The 15,637-nt window shown below is 50.8% G+C and overlaps 1 protein-coding gene across 8 annotated transcripts in view; it reads left to right on the forward strand.

Annotated features, from left to right (window-relative positions):
- PAK6 (p21 (RAC1) activated kinase 6) overlaps nt 1-15,637 on the forward strand; it is a 37,233-nt gene that overhangs the window by 4,076 nt on the left and 17,520 nt on the right. For 2 of the 8 annotated variants that reach the window (XM_053594210.1, XM_053594211.1), the window contains exon 3: nt 10,055-10,179. The exons of 3 other annotated variants lie outside the window; for them this stretch is intronic. The gene's annotated coding sequence lies outside the window, so the exon portion shown is untranslated. Of the gene's footprint in view, nt 1-9,323; nt 9,629-10,054; nt 10,180-10,199; nt 10,255-11,372; nt 11,454-15,637 lie in introns of those variants that run through there. 3 more of the 8 variants (XM_053594212.1, XM_053594213.1, XM_053594215.1) reach the window with 3 other exon arrangements.

Genomic DNA, 15,637 nt, shown 5'->3' on the forward strand with positions numbered 1-15,637 from the left:
AGACTCATCACTGAAGTTGTCAGCCATGACCCAACCAGTCCATGTAATTTGTAAATTTAAACCAATTCAGGCTGATGGCTCTTAACATAGGACTTTATAAACATGGGTTAAAAAAAGATTAGTCAAGAATGAAAACAAAGGAAGAAGCAGCTCCGGTCTTCAGTTACAGGCAGAGAGGTGTGTTCAGGGAGATGCGGGAAGAGAGAGGATGGCGGCTGGTTAACAGTGCTGAGTCAGCAGGGTGAGCCTCAGGCCCACTGCTGCCTTTTCCTGATGACTCAGGTAAGTTACTTCATATCGTTAGGTTGCAATTTCCTCTCCTGTTGGACAGAGATAGTTAACGTACCTATGAGATGTGGATTGAATAAGACAACATGTGAATTCTCTTAGCTGCACATAAGTGTTCAGCAAAAGATAACTGTTATCACTGTGATGATTGTTAGTGTGGGAGGGACAAAGTGTCAGGAGAGAGAGAACACACCTTGTTTAGGGGAATCGGGAAGGGCTTCATGGAGGAGGCAGCTCCTCCATGGTGAAAGAACCCTCCCCTGAAGAGAAAACTAACACTCTCCAAAGCTGATAGAGCCATGGGAAGAAAAGCTGGGAAGAAACTCAATACCAGATCTTTTTTCCCCAAGTAGCAAATTGTTTGCCCAGTGAGGTTCTCTAAGGAATTACTTAAGACTATTGACAGTTTCTTCTCCTTCCAGGATCTAGAGTGAGGTCTTGAGGACTTGACATGGCTACATACTAATGAAGGAATCAAAAGGCTGGGTGTGACCCTGGACCCATTCTTCTTCGGGTCAGGAATCTTTTATTACATGGTGGCCCTGATTCCTTGAGGAATTGTGTGTTTTTTTTTTATTGCCCACGGTAGTTGCCCACAGCTCACAGCAACCTCCAGCTCTCGGGCTTAGGCCATTCTCTTGCCTCAGCCTCCCAAGCAGCTGGAACTACAGGTGCCCACCACAACGCCCAGCTATTTTTTTGTTGCAGCCTGGCCACCCTCGGTATATGGGGCCAGCGTCCTACTCACTGAGCCACAGGCGCAGCCTGAGGAATTGTGTTCTAATGAGCCCCATCAAATCAACAAACTTGGAGGTGATGTATGTGCAGGGGCCAGATTGGGGACCACAGTGGGCTGCTTGGCCACTCTGGCAAGTGACTTGGAATTGCCTTGTAACCATAAGGCAAATCTTGGTCTTAGAGATTTTTACTTTTCCTTCCAAAGGGTTATCTGTTCTATAAATTCAGAAAAAGCAATTCCAAATTCTATTCAGCTAAGAAAAACAAGGCAAACCCAGGAGCTAACTAGTGTGAAAAAATGGGTTTCCTCCTAACGACATGAGAGGACTTCTCGGCCCCAGCAAAGGAACACCTATGCTGGCCAGCATTTTCTATAATACTTCATTATGACACATCAGGCAGTGCAGAGATCGAAGCATTCACAGAGGGACAATGATGACCTTTTTTGTACACCTGTGAGTTCTCTGTGACAACCTGTTCCCCCAAAGTTCCCCTTACAGCTGCCTCAGTAAGCAAATCCGAGCATCTCTCAGCCTAGGCAACAATCTGCTTGTGCTCCGGTTTGCTGGCAGCCTCTGTGCACTCAGCCCCCTAGGCCTCTAGCTAAGAGCGTAGAAGCAAAGCTGTGTTTTTCATACACACTCAGGCTGTTGGGGACCTGGGAAGGGGTCCTCTGGCTGCTCAGGGAAGCAAGTCCAGAAAGCTCAGGTCAGCTGTTGCATTGTTCTGGTCTCTGAACCCAGTGCAGTGGGGCCAGCCCACTCACCTCAGGGCAAATAGCAACAAGTCACCTGCTCACGGCCTCCTGCTGCCTGCCTGCCTGCCTGGATGGTGACCTGGCCTCCTGAAGGCTGCAGCAGGGCAGAGTTAAAACCAGGAGGACTGGTTCTGCTTCCTCCCTGGAGCATCTCCAGCCTCCATTTTCTTTCTTTCACCTTCATATAAGCCTCCATATGGGATTGTGCAAGAAGGCACAAGAGTGGAGGGAACTTGGGGACCAGTTATGCTACAGCCTCCCTGGATGGCCAGGGCACAATTCCAAGTCAGTAAGGAGGAAGGAGCTCAGAGGAAGAAAAGGCTACCCCAGGAAGGCTCTGGCGAGCTTAAATTGCCATGGCACATTTAAGCTAAAGGGAGTCCTCTAGGAATGTCTCATCTGGCCAGGTGGGGTGGCTCACACCTGTAATCCTACCATTCTGGGAGGCTGAGGCGGGGAAGATGCCTTGAGCTCAGGAGTTCAATACAAGCCTGAGCAAGAGTTAGACCTTGTCTCTACTAACAATAGAAAAATTAGCCCAGCATGGTGGTGGGTGCCTATAGTCCCAGGTACTAGGGAGGCTTGAGCCCAGGAGTTTGATGTTGCTGTCAGCTAGGCTGATGCCATAGTACTCTAGCCTAAACAACAGAGTGAAACTGTCTCAAAACAACAACAACAACAACAACAAAAGAATGTCTTATCCAATACCATAATTTTGTAGAGGGAAATAGGGGCCCTGAGGAGGAAAGTGGGTCCTGAGATCACACAGCATCTTTGATGGTGCTGCTGACAGAAAAGCAGCCTTGCGGCAAAAGAGTACGGGAGAGGGACTCCTGGGCAAGAAACTGGCTGTGCCGCTAGTTAGCTGTGTGATCTCAGGCCCGGTCACCATCTTGGTAGCAGGCAGGCAGCAGGAGGCCTTGAGTGGGTGACTTTTACTTTTTGCCCTGAGGTGAGTGAGCTGGCCCCACTGCACTGGGATCAGAGACCAGAAAAACAATGCAACAGCTGACCTGAGCTTTCTGGACTTGCTTCCCTGAGCAGCCAGAGGACCCCTCTCCAGGTCCCAGATAGCCTGAGTGTGTGTGAAGGACACAGCTTTGCTTCTATGCTCCCCGTGCAGTAATAGCCAAACACTGCTGGGTGACTTGATGGCTTGAGGGAGTGCTGGACAGGGTGCTGTCGTACTGGGAGGCTGGATATGTCCCCATTGCTCCTGTGTGCCTCCTACCCTAGCAGGGCCTGGGTCCTGTTATTCCCCCTGCATCCTGTGCAACATGGAACCCCAGCCCAACTCACACTTGTTAGCCAAGTGCTCCCAAGGGCAAACTTTGCATACTGTACCCAGGCCATGCCTGGGGACAAGGCCACTCTGATAAACAGATCTCACTAATGTGGAAATGGGTTGGCTTACATTCTGTCTGTTCTAGGTAGCATCTTACATTTTAACCTTAAAGGTGTTCATGTCTTTTTTTTTTTTTTTTTTGAGACAGAGTCTCAAGCTGTCGCCCTGGGTAGAGTGCTATGGCATCACGGCTCACAGCAACCTCCAACTTCTGGGCTTAAGCGATTCTCTTGCCTCAGCCTCCCAAGTAGCTGGGACTACAGGCGCCTGCCACAACGCCAGGCTATATATATATATATTTTTTTTTTTTTTTGGTTGTAGTTGTCCTTGTTGTTTGGCAGGCCTAAGCTGGATTCGAACCTGCCAGCTCTGAGGCCCTTTGCCTCAGATGGTCTTTTCACCCATACAGACATTTGACCCCAGGTAGGCATTTACTTGTCCAATGGCCCATCATCCCAGCTGGGGCTATAGTACCAGCCACCATCACAGGTGTGACTGTGGTATGATCAGGATCCTACTATGTCAGTATTCATATTAACAGCCCAGCAGGCCAGCCACCCCTGCAGCAGTCAAGGGGCTCTGTCAGGTGTGTGCCAGAAATATGGGGAAGGAAGGACACTGAGATGGGATGGCAGCATAGCACAGACCAACCAAGTGACAGGCCATGCTTTCAAATACTGACTGACCCAGGGCAGACACTAAAGTCTGTGAGCTCTAGGGCCAGGTGGTCAGTGCTCCCAGGAGGCCACACAGCCCCAAGCCTGTGACCTCATGCATTCAGAGCTAAAATGTTCTGCCCAAAATGATGGAGATGGGGTTTAGGCAGCCAACATTATACTTCCTGACTCTTTCCTTCAGTCAGGAAGGACTTCAGTCAGTCTTTCCTTCCCTGGCGAGGCCCAGGCCTCCTGCTCCCTCAAACCTCACCTGTCCTCCCTGAAAGTCAGGCACTGGGCTCCCTGGCAAGTTGCCACAGTCACAGCCTTGCCCTAGTCTCAGACCTAGAGTGGCTGCCAGGGAGGCTCAGAAGAGAGAAGAAAGGACAACAAGAGCTTTCCATTCAAAGAAGCTTCCGGCTGTTAGTTCTACCAGCAACAATCCCAGCCAAAGAGCTAAACTGCCAGAGAAAGATATTTGGATGGAACTTCGGAGGCCATTAAGAGCAAGGGCTACAAAGAAGTTATAGTGAGAAGATATTAAATGAATTCATCATGTCTCTAGAATAAGTGTCCTTCGTGCAGAGGTGGCTCCTTCTATTCTCCAGCCCTTCCTGGGGCCGGATCCCACTCACCTCCATGTACCTGGGAAGAGTGCCGCAGCCTGCAATGGTCCCTACGCCTGAGGGGCTCATCCCAACTCATCAGGCCCCTAGGGATATCGGCTAGCTTAGCCCCCAGTGTCAGTTTGTGTTTGGAGAGAACAGTCCTGTGCATTCTTGTTGGCATAGGAAACTCAGTAAAGATAGAAAATTTGAGGAAAAGGCAGAGAGAGAGAGAGGCTTGAAGTTCTGGGTATGGTGGTTTCCCTCTGCTGAGGCCTAGGGTATCCATCTGGCAGCCAGGCAGGGGATACATGGATGCTTAACTGGGCCCCAGACAATGCTACTACCTGGGGATGGGATTCTCTTTCTGGGATCTGGAGTGGAAAGATCTGTTGGGTTGATTTAGTAGCAAGTTGTAGCCTTATCTTCTGGAAGAATCCTGGGATTCTGCTCTGAGCCACACCAACCTAGGTTTTATTGCTTCCTGTGGCAGGTGTGCACATGCATGGGTGGGGAAAGGGAGCTTTCACCGTCAGTAGCTGTGAGGATTTAGAGTCAAGAACCACTTACCCTGTTTAGGAGTGCAGCTCCTCAGGAACTCTATGCCCCAATGTTCTAGACCAGGGGTTCTCAACCTGTGGGTCGCGACCCCTTTGGTGGTCAAATGACCTTTTCACAGGGGTCACCTAAGACCATTAGAAAACAGATATTTCCAATGGTCTTAAGAACCGAGACACCGTTCCTCTATCTGAAAATAATTTTATGGTCGGGGGTCACCACAACATGAGGAGCTGTATTAAAGGGTCGCGGCATTAGGAAGGTTGAGAACCACTGCTCTAGATCTTATCATGCTATCAGCTTCCCAAGGGAGAGGGGCTCTCTTTCCTCCATTACCCACATCAAGAAACTAAGGCCCAGGACTTGCTGAAAGTCTTGAGAGGCGAAAGGCTCCAATCCTTAAGAATGCATGGCCTCTGCGGCTAGATTCTCTCTACCTCGTCCTGAGGACTCCAGGGGCCTGGCAACTCACACTTGTAGACCTTCAGAGGTTTACACCTGCCTATTGCGGGCTCTTATGAGGACCACAGGAAGAAATGTGCTGGGCAGCCTGGAGGAGAGGAGAAAGAAGGGATCTTCTCCAAAGATAACCTCTCTCCTAAGGCTGGGCTCCAGGGTGAGAGTAGCTACCCTACCTGGAGTCCAGGCTCCACAGAATTCCTCTGGCCAAGTGTCCAAAAGAGGTGCTAGCTTCTACCTCCCCTCCCTGTGTGGGCCTGATGTGGTTCAGCCCCTTGTGGGTCTGGGACTTGATGCAGGGACTTTAGGCAGGGTACTAGCTCATTACTAGGGAAACCCAGCACCTGGTTCCTGGCAAGGAACTCAGTGACATGTGGGGGCCTTCTTGCCCTACTCAGAATATCCCTCCCACCCCCTAGCCCCAACTGCCATGTCACAGGTAACTCAACCTTCCTGGGTAGTGAATTATTTTCTTTTAATCCAAATGCCTTATATTAAGGTCAGAGTTGGCCCCCCAACTGTTCAGGCAGTTCCTAGGAGCCAGAGATATCTGAGCAGCATAGAGTGAAGAGAACAGGCTTTGGGGTCAGATTATATGGGGTCAGATAAACAGGCTTTGGGTTCAAAGTATGGCTTTTCCACTCAAAAACTGGCTTCATCCATTTGGGCTACTATAAAAAAAAACAAAACAGATTTGGTGGCTTGTAAACAATAGAGATTTATTTCCCACAGTTCTGGAAACTGAGAAGTCCAAAATCAAGGCAACAGCAGACCTGGAATCTGTTGAGTGCCCACTTCTTGGTTCATGGATGTTGTCTTTTCACTATATCCACACATGGTAGAAGGGGCCAGGAACTCTTTTATAAAGGCCTCCTAATCCCATTTATGACAGGTCTGCCTTTACCATCTAATCACTTCCCAAAGGCCCTACCTTCACATCGATGATTTAGTTCAATATATGAATCTTGAAGGGATGCAAACACTCGATATATACAGCAGTAATTATGAGACCTTAAGCTAGTTCCTTAATCACTCTGAGCCTCCATTTCCTCATATTTATTATAACAGAATAATAAATGTATAGTACTTACATCCCAAGATTGTGAAGACTAAGTGAGATAATATGTGTAAATAGCTTAACATGGGGCCTGGCCCATCGGAAGCATTACAATAATTGGCAGGCATCATTATTACTATTATTAGAGGAGTCATCTAGAGAAAGGCTCCCTGTAAGGAGTGAGCTTGTTAGTAGCATTCTTGATCCCCAGGAAGCTTTTCAAGTCATGGAGCAGAAAGGTACAGGGAAAGGATAATGTGTTTGTATTTCTAAACCACAAGTCGATTCATATCTTTCCTCTTTGGCCCTAACCTGGGCTCTCAGCCTTGGCTGTTGGAGCTCAGATGTTACAACAGGCCCCAACAGCCACAAGCTGAGAGATAACCGGGAAGTGCCAGCCCTGCCCGACGAGCCTGCCTTGATGCCCTCCCCAACCACACTGGTCAGCCAATGCCTCAGAGCTGGCAGCACTCCAAGAGCCATTTCCTACAGTGAGATGTCTGTCTTTGGTGCCTTTGTGTGGAGCTCCCGCCCAATTTGTAGAATAGCAGCGTCTGGATCACTCCCTCAACCAGGAGGTCTGTGCCAGCCCAGGCTCTTCAAAGGAGGGTGTGTCTGGTGCCCCTCTGTGCTCAGCAGGGCAACCTGGGAACAGGGCCAGAGGGACGCTGGAGGAAACACTATCCTGCAGACTGCTCCTGACACTTCTTATGCTGTTTTTCTGCCCTCTCCTCCTGCACAGGGCTGAGCTGGGCATGGATCAGGGGAGAATAAACAAGAGGGAGAGTCACACACAGGAATTAGTCACTGAAGACCCACCCTGCATCCCCCAGCCCACCCCAATGTGTGGGAGATCATCCGACCCGGTACAGCTAAAGCATGTGAAGAAGAGACTGGAAGTGCAGAAGCTTGGCATTGTCGTGAGCTTGAGCGGTCCTAGTCTAGCCTTGTATCCAGTATGGGAACTTTTTCTCTGACATATCTGACTGACAGTTATTCTTGAATACTGCCAGTGATAGGGAATTCATTACCTTCTTGATCAGTCTTACTTGGAGCCTTTCTGTTTCTTGAGCCCCCAAGCCTTACTGCAGCTCCTAAAGATAGGAAGAACCTAGGGTTTTCTAGATTGACTCCCAATAGGGTGAAGAGAAGACTTGGGTAATAGCAATTCCAGGATACCCAAGCCTGGATTCAAACCCATTTAAATACCAGTTCATTTCAGATAATATTCTAATATTCACACCTTATTGTAGTACAGTTCAAAAGTATTGCTTGGGGTTGTGGTTTTGGTATATAAGGCATTTGGAGCACAAGAAAATAATTCACATGTGCATTCATGGGTCAGTAAAAATAATTTAGAGTGTTGGTTCTAGATTCAACAACATAATGCATTTCATTCTAGCTTTGGGTCATGGTGCGTTTCAAATCCTGAACAACCATTCCCCCCACCCTTACCTTGCAACACAATCTGCTTGCCAGCATTCAGCCAGTGCACCTGTGTCCCTGGATAATCTGTGGGGAAAGCCATACCTGCCCCCTCCCTCTCACATGGCCCCCTCATCCCAGGCTCAGCAGTCAGCTTCCTAGATGGCCACCAGGGTTTATCTAAGAGGGTCAGGCCTACAGTGTTGTGCAGTCAGAGGAAAGAGAAGGAATCCGCTTAGGAAAGACACAAAAAGGAGGAGAGGGACAGAGTGAGGAGAGGAGAACAGAGACTAACTCTAAATGGAGGGGGAGGGTAGCAGCAAGAACCTGTGGTTAGCTGCCCCATTTGTGTGCCACTATCCCACGGCACAGAGAGCCAGCATGTCCACCTGTCACCAGGCCTTCCCTGGGAAAGCTGAGGACATCAGGCTTGTGGTACCGCCAGATAGGATGCAGACCGGTTTGGGGCTGGCAGATTCCCACAGATTTCCTTAGCTCTATTTGGAGGGAGCCTTAGAGTAAACTGCAAATGCAATAGAGCACATAATGCAAACGATTTATCCATAAATAGCATTCACGCGTCTAAAGAATCGGTGAACAAAAATGATACGTGGCAATAGTGACCTCAGTTAATAACTAAAGTTAGAGGTGTCCAACAGTGATTTATAAAATCTCTGCACTATCCGAGGTCCCTACTCTGTCACACTGGCAGTCACCCAGCCACCTCTTGAAGGCTGCTATTGAGGGTCTGTTTTAGGGTCTGGATGTACTGAATTTCCAAGCCAAGAATCCCCTCAGCACTCAGTTCCCAAGGCATGGACAGCAAGGGTCTTCTCACCTCCTTGTTTGGGGAAGAGACAAACAAGTGACCCCTGTCCCTCTCCCAACATAGAAACCACTCTCTCCTCCCCCCCGCCCCAAAGAAACAGGGCAAAGGGTAGGCAGAAGTAAGCCACTGGGAATGGCCATTTCTGGGGACCACCAAGGGATGCCAACTCTGGAACAAAATCGCAGGTAGAGGGCACTTGAATGGGCCCGTCCTCTCTTTGAGAGTGTGGTACTTTTGAAAGCTTTCTCTCCCGCAAGGTCTCCTACCCTAGAACCCTGAGGCCAGAGGGTTCTCAGGACTGAGCAAGGTCTGACAAGGGAATTGAAATCCTATTAAACCCCGCTTTCCTGCCTGCACAACCGGACTACCCACAGCAGTCTTACAGGCTTGTCCAGATGGAACAGACTGGCCAAGTCGCCAAATTTTAGGACTCCAGCTTGGGTCCTCTGGCATGGTAGAGCGGGCCTGGAGCACCTCTCAGGTCTGAGAGCTGCCGGGCTCCAGAGCGTGCACCCGCCATGCAAATTCACTACTTAATTACACTTGGCCTGCGCTCAGCCGATAATCCAGGTCGTCTCTGCGGCATGGCTGTGGGGCGGTGAGAGGCAGAGGCAGAGGCGAAGTTGCCAGGTCAGGGAGGGAAAGAGGAGTTGGGCAAGGTAGTGCCCCTCGGAGACAGACGCTCCTCGCCTTGGGTCCTGCGCCCCTCGGCGACTCTTCCTTGGCTCTGGGTTCGCCGTGTCATACCTGAGGCCACACCCTGAAATCAAACTCCCGGCCAGGTGAAGCAGGCGCGGCGCAAACCGGAGCGCCGCCCCTCCTCGTCGTTCCCCACGCCGAGGTCCCTCCCGCGGAGGGCGGGTCCGGCTCCCACGTCCCCTGTGAGCGTTCCCGGGCTTCCCGCTCGGCAGGTGGGTGCCCCGGCCGCCCTGGAAGGCTGGCGAACCCTCTCTGGGCCAGGGCTGCGACGAGGGGACAGGCCTCTCCGCGTGCGCGGTCCCTCGCACCTGGGCCAAGCACCGAGATCACAGCGGCCCCGGGGCACCAGCCAGGCGCTGGGGGGCACCGCCTTCGGTCCTACGAGCAGGGTCCTGGTGGCCGTGCTGGGTCGGGAGTGGCGGGGAGAGGGGCCGGCCCCGGAAGCAGAGCTGTGCCCAACGTCCCCTTCTTCCCGTGCGCCCCGCAGGGTGGCTGCTGTGCCTCTTGCACCTGAGTCGGGTAGCTCTGTTGGAGGCCGGCGGGGCGGTTCCCAACGCTCTGGACTCCAGCCAGCAGCAAAATCCGCCGGTATACTTGCTACATTTGTCACAATGTTTTTCTGGTATGTTTCCTCCCAGGCCTGCGGAGGACTGGCCCAGGAAGGTCCTTGGTCTTCCCTCTCCTCAACGCCTAAGAGAGCCGCCCACTGAAGGGCGAGGAGGCAGAGGAAGAAGAGGCGGAGGGAGGAAGGCGCGGGGAGGCGGTGAGTGAGGGCCCTCCAGCCCCAGCCTTCTCCAGACTTTCTTGAAGGACAGACAGGGAGGGACACAGTGGGCAGGTATGTGGGCCTCCTGGCCTGTCACCCTAATGCTATTGTTAGGCAATGGCAGTGGTCCCTTCTAGGTGCCACTTCTACATCTTTACTGGGTGCCTGTTAAGTCATCTCCACCACCTTAGCACTGTGGGGGGCTCGCAGGGCTTCAAATGACCCATCCTGGCCTGCCCTCTGATTGTCATCAGGGCTGATGCTGTCTAAGGTGAGGCCATGGCACTGAGTCAGGGCATACTGAATTCATGCTTAGGGAAGAGGAAGGGGAGCAGCTGGCCCAGTGACTGTGATGAGCAGGGTGGCAGGCAGCCACAGGAGGCTCCTCCAGGCAGAGGTGCCACTCAGCACATCATAGCTGCCTACCCACTCCCCAGCCCTCCAGACCTGCTGAAGTCCCCCAGCTCCTCCCACGCCAGGCCAGAGGCATCTGATCTGCAGTGTAGGTTCTGCCAAGAAATCCAAGGTCTGAGACATGGAGAGTTCCCAGGATGTCAGCTGCGTTTTCTGTCCCTGGCCCTATTCTGGTGTTTCATTTTGTTTTCCTCAGACTTGTTTTTCTAGGTGGGGGAAGTAAGAGGGATCAAGTCTGTGTCTGTGCTCAGTTTTGTGGCCCAAGCAGCATATACTGCAGTGCTGTGGATTCTCTGATCATAGTATACGGGACAGTGGCTGAGAATACATCTGGAACCAGAAAGAGGTCCATTCAAATCCTGACTCCTTAGGCAAGTTGCTTTACTTCTCTGCAAACTTTCTAATGTCCTCATGTAACACGGGGATGATAATGTCTTCCTCACAGCTGTGAGGGGTAAGTGTAATGATAAATGTCGAGCTGCCCCAGCAATGGACCACCTCACCAGTCTCCAGCTGTTAGTCTTGGAAAATACTGATCCTGAGCTTTCCTCTTTTGAAGAACTTTGAGATCTCTCTGGCTATGTGGCAGGATACTGTTGGAGAGCGCTAGAACGAGCAATAGGAATGAAGTAAAGGCAGAGAGTTTGTAGAGATCAAGTAGTGCCAAGTGCTAATTTGGGCTCTCTGAACCTTATCACCTGGGGAAGGGGCAATTTTGGGAAAGGGATGGGGCTTAGGCAGCAGAAACAAGAGCACCCTCTGTACTGTTACCACAGGTGCTGCTTAGGGCAGAGGAAGCCTTTGGCTTGAAGCTTCCAGTTCTGTCTCAGCTCTACATAGCTGTGTGATCAAGGCAGGTCAGTTGACTTCTCTGCATACTAAGCATCGTGGGTGAGCTGAGACCTTGGAGTTGAAGTGATCTGGCTTTGAATCCCAGTTCCACACTTACTATCTTGTACAATTAATTGTTTCTGAGCCTCTGTAAAATGGAACTCATACTATCTACCATTAACCGTTAGATACACCAATAAAAAAAACATCCAGCATGGTATCTACACGTGAGAGGCACTTTATATGTGTGTATTTCCTTTCTTCCTCCTCCTTCCTCCCCAGCCACCTGCTGTTTTAAAAATGGGCCCAGTAAAACAGGTTTAGCCCATTTCTTGGTGGTATTATGAGCATAAAGGGAGGAGGTGAACAAAATAGAGACTGGAAAGGTAAGGACTGTAAAAGGTAGTCTTGTGTTGGGGACTCCAGAGGTCCCTTCACTTCTGTCTTCTGTGTGCAGAGGCTTTTGAAAATTTGGAGTAGTGAGAAGGTCCCTGGTCAGAAACATGCCATGCCAGAAACACCATCCTTCACATCTTACCTTGGAAATAACCCCATACCCAGATAAGCTTCAGACACTTGGAGGAGGATGGGCAGAAGTTAGGGTTCAGGTGCAGTTTACACAGGTCAGAGGGCTGGTCAGGTTTGAGCTGCTGCTGGGCCACAGCATGGCACAGCTGGACCTGGGCCTGAGAGGAGGGCCTGAGTCAATATTGACCTTCCTCGGCCTGCCAGCCTGTCTCTTTGCCCTCTCATTCAGCTGGAGTATTGACATAAGCAGCTGAATGAGCTTTATCTTTGAATTCTTTTAAACAACATTCCATTATCTCTCCCCTGGGGATTCACTTGGGCCTGTGGTGTAGGAACAGTGACCAACTGCAAAGAGCCCAGACATTGTGGCTTGTTACATGTGCAGTGCCCTCTGCCCTGGCACAGGCCACATCTCTCTGGGTCTCTTAAGTAGGACAGCATAACCTATGGACTCTCCAAACTTCAATACAGTGGTGATGGGCAGGTCTTACAAAGCTGGCAGGCAATGGGGATAAGGACCTTGGGTGTAGAACCCTCCTACCCTGCAGGCGACAACTGGGCAAAAAAAGCAAATATGAAATTCCCTTCCCCCTGTGTATTTTTGGGGTGCTGCCTATCTTGCCACTCATGTCACATGAAGAGGAACAGGAGACAGAGTTCAGCTTCACACAAAGGATAAGCAGTGTGGGACTGTGTGGGGCAGAGGGACAGAAGGCAGGGGTCTTGGGCCACCCGTGGCAGCTTATCAATAACTCAACCCTTTGGGAGACTGTTAGGGGATGACTGCTTGAGCCCAGGAGTTCAAGGTTACAGTGATGATGCCACTACAAGAGAGAAAGAAGGCAGCGGCCTTGGGAGAGGGAGAAGCCCCCATCACTGATATATGCAAGCAGAGTGCAGGCAGCCTCCTGTCAGGAATGCCTCAGAGGGACTAAAATTAGGGCAGAGGCAGAGGCAAGGTCAGATGCCATTAGGAGTACGTGGCCGTCTCTTCTGGCAGGGCAGAAAGTTGGCTACACCAGCATCTATACATCCAGCTTCATACTGAGCCCACCCCACATGCAGCCGCCTCTTCTCTTCCTTGGCCTAGAAATGGCAGGGAATCCCACCAGCCTCATTCCTAACAGATGATTTTCCCACATCCCAGAACTTACACAACATTTGGAAGAAGCCAACGAAACTGCACAAGAGCAAGGATTTTGTCTGGTTTACTGTGCTCTCCAGAGCCTACATGATAGATACCTTTTGAATAAAGGAATGAATGATATGATTTTATATTTAAACTTCAGAAAGTAAAGTTTGAGAAAAATCATCCTGGCCAGTGAGATTATTCCAATGAAAGATTGTTATCTGCTCATGGTAACTCACTCCAGGGGGCCAGGAGAGACCCGTCGCTCTGTGTAGAATGTGTGGGGATGACAGTTGCTAAAGGGAACACAGGTCAAGCAACTCTGCAGATCTCAGGGTGCCAGGGTCCTCTGTAGGCCCCCCTCAGACTGGATGCCAGTGGTACTAAGTTCTGTAGAACTCGGGGGGCTTACTTCTATTTTGGGGCTGTGATTTAAGGACAAGTCCTTCTCCAAAGTGTCTGTGGTAGGCCTAAGAATGACACAGGGTGGCTGGGGGAAGCTGATGACCAACTGTAGCCAAGTTCATATCTGGGTCTGGGTCAGATTCAGGTCTGCCCTTTCTTTGCTGCTCAACTTGGGCAAATCACTTCGTCCCTCTGAGTATCAGTTTCCTCATCTGCATACCTCAGGCTGTGGTGAGAGTTCACGGTGACATGCTTAGCTCAGGGCCCTGTACTTACACTACGCTCTCCCTGAGGGATGATTATTTAAAATACCTAAAATTCCTTAAGCAAAACAAGTTGCTGTTCCTTCCCCTCACTGCCTAGAGAAGCTGGCAGAGGTGAATGAGTTCATTCCCTTGTCACCAATGGAAATGCTCAGGCCTAGAGACGGAGAGCAGGCCAAGGTCACAAGCCAGGACTTAAGAACACCAAGCCCTAAGGTCCACACTGAGCCAGCGTGAAGTCTTGTGGCCCTGGATGTGAGCTCTGAGAGGTAGGCCTGAGACTGCCTTTGAGGAAGCCTGGAGGCACCTCCCCCACTCTGGCTCTCTGGCACCTGAGAGAGTGAACCAGGAGCCTGCAGGACCTGTGCCAGAGGACTTTCCTTCTTAAACTGGTTCAGGCTGGGCCCTTCCCAGCACTGGGCACCCTCCTGATCCAGTCCTGGGTCAGCCATCCCAAAGGGAAAGTCTGCAGACCTTTAGAGGAGGTGTGCTTACAGCATTCTTGCAACTTAGCGGCCTGTTTCCAGCCTGGAGAAGAACCCTCAGGGCAGCCTCCCTCCCCATCCCTCCTGTGTGTTGTGGCAGGTGTCAGGCAGGAAGGGCTGGGGGCTTTGGGGCCACCTGAGCTACCACCCAGCTCCTGCCCATGTCCACCTCAGCACCTAAGGCCACATCATTTCTTTCAGGCTAGGCAGAAGGAAAGGCAGGCACTGGCTCTGTGGGGAGAAATCATCTTCCTTGCCTCCTCTCAGGTGTGTCTTCTTTGAGGAAAGCCCCTCTGCTAGATGAATCGGAGTGTGGATGCAGAGGTGGAGATGCTAGGGATGGCCTCTTTGATTTAACACAAGGCCCCAGGGCTGTTGCAGCAACACCCTCCCTCAGCCCTCAGGGCCCTTGGAAGCTGGGGTGAAGAAGAAAGCCTAGAATGGCAAATGGAGGGTCCCTGGCTGGGCAGGGGGGTGTGATCTGAGCAATGCTGGGGATGTTTATGTCCTGGGCGATTCACTCCCAGTGACTGGGGAACAGTCTCCATCATCACTCGCCTCCTTATTTAAAATGATTTATTTTGTTTTCTTTAGAAAAGCAATCCATTGTCTTTTTTTTCTTTTTGAGACAAGAGTCTCGCTTTGTCACCCTAGGTAGAGTCCCATGGTGGAATAGTTCACAGTAACTTCCAACTCTTGGACTCTAGCGATTCTCTTGCCTCAGCCTCCTGAGTAGCTGGGACTACAGGCACCAGCCACAACGCCTGGCTATTTTTAGAGATGGGATTTTGTCTTTGCTCAGGCTGGTCTCGAACCTATGAGCTCAGGGTAGAACGTGTGGCCTGCCTCACATTCCCAGAGTGCTAGGATTACAGGCTTGAGCCACCGTGCCCGGCCCCAATCCATTGTCTTTAAGGAAAACTTAGAAGAGAAGAAAGATAGAGTAGAAGGAAATCATCAGTAGCCCTTCCAGTCAAACGCAACAATTAATATTTAGATGTTTCTCCTTCCAACTGTTCACTGTGTTCACACTGCATTGACCAATTAGTATAGGTGGAGTCTTTGGAACTGCTCCTAACCTATACATCAAGAATTCTTCTTTGCACTCTGGGAGGCTGAGGCGGGTAGATTGCCTGAACTCACAGGTTCAAGATCAGCCTGAAGGGTGGCGCCTGTGGCTCAGTGAGTAGGGTGCCAGCCTCATATGCCGAGGGTGGCAGGTTCAAACCTGGCCTCTGCCAAACTGCAACAACAAAAAAATAGCCGGGTGTTGTGGCGGATACCTGTAGTCCCAGCTACTCGGGAGGCTGAAGCGAGATAATTGCCTAAGCTCAAGAGCTGGAGGTTGCTGTGAGTTGTAACGCCACCACAGCACTCTACCGAGGGCAACAAAGTGAAAC

Source organism: Nycticebus coucang, chromosome 6 (assembly GCF_027406575.1).
Source record: "Nycticebus coucang isolate mNycCou1 chromosome 6, mNycCou1.pri, whole genome shotgun sequence".
Taxonomy (NCBI): Eukaryota; Metazoa; Chordata; class Mammalia; order Primates; family Lorisidae; genus Nycticebus; species Nycticebus coucang.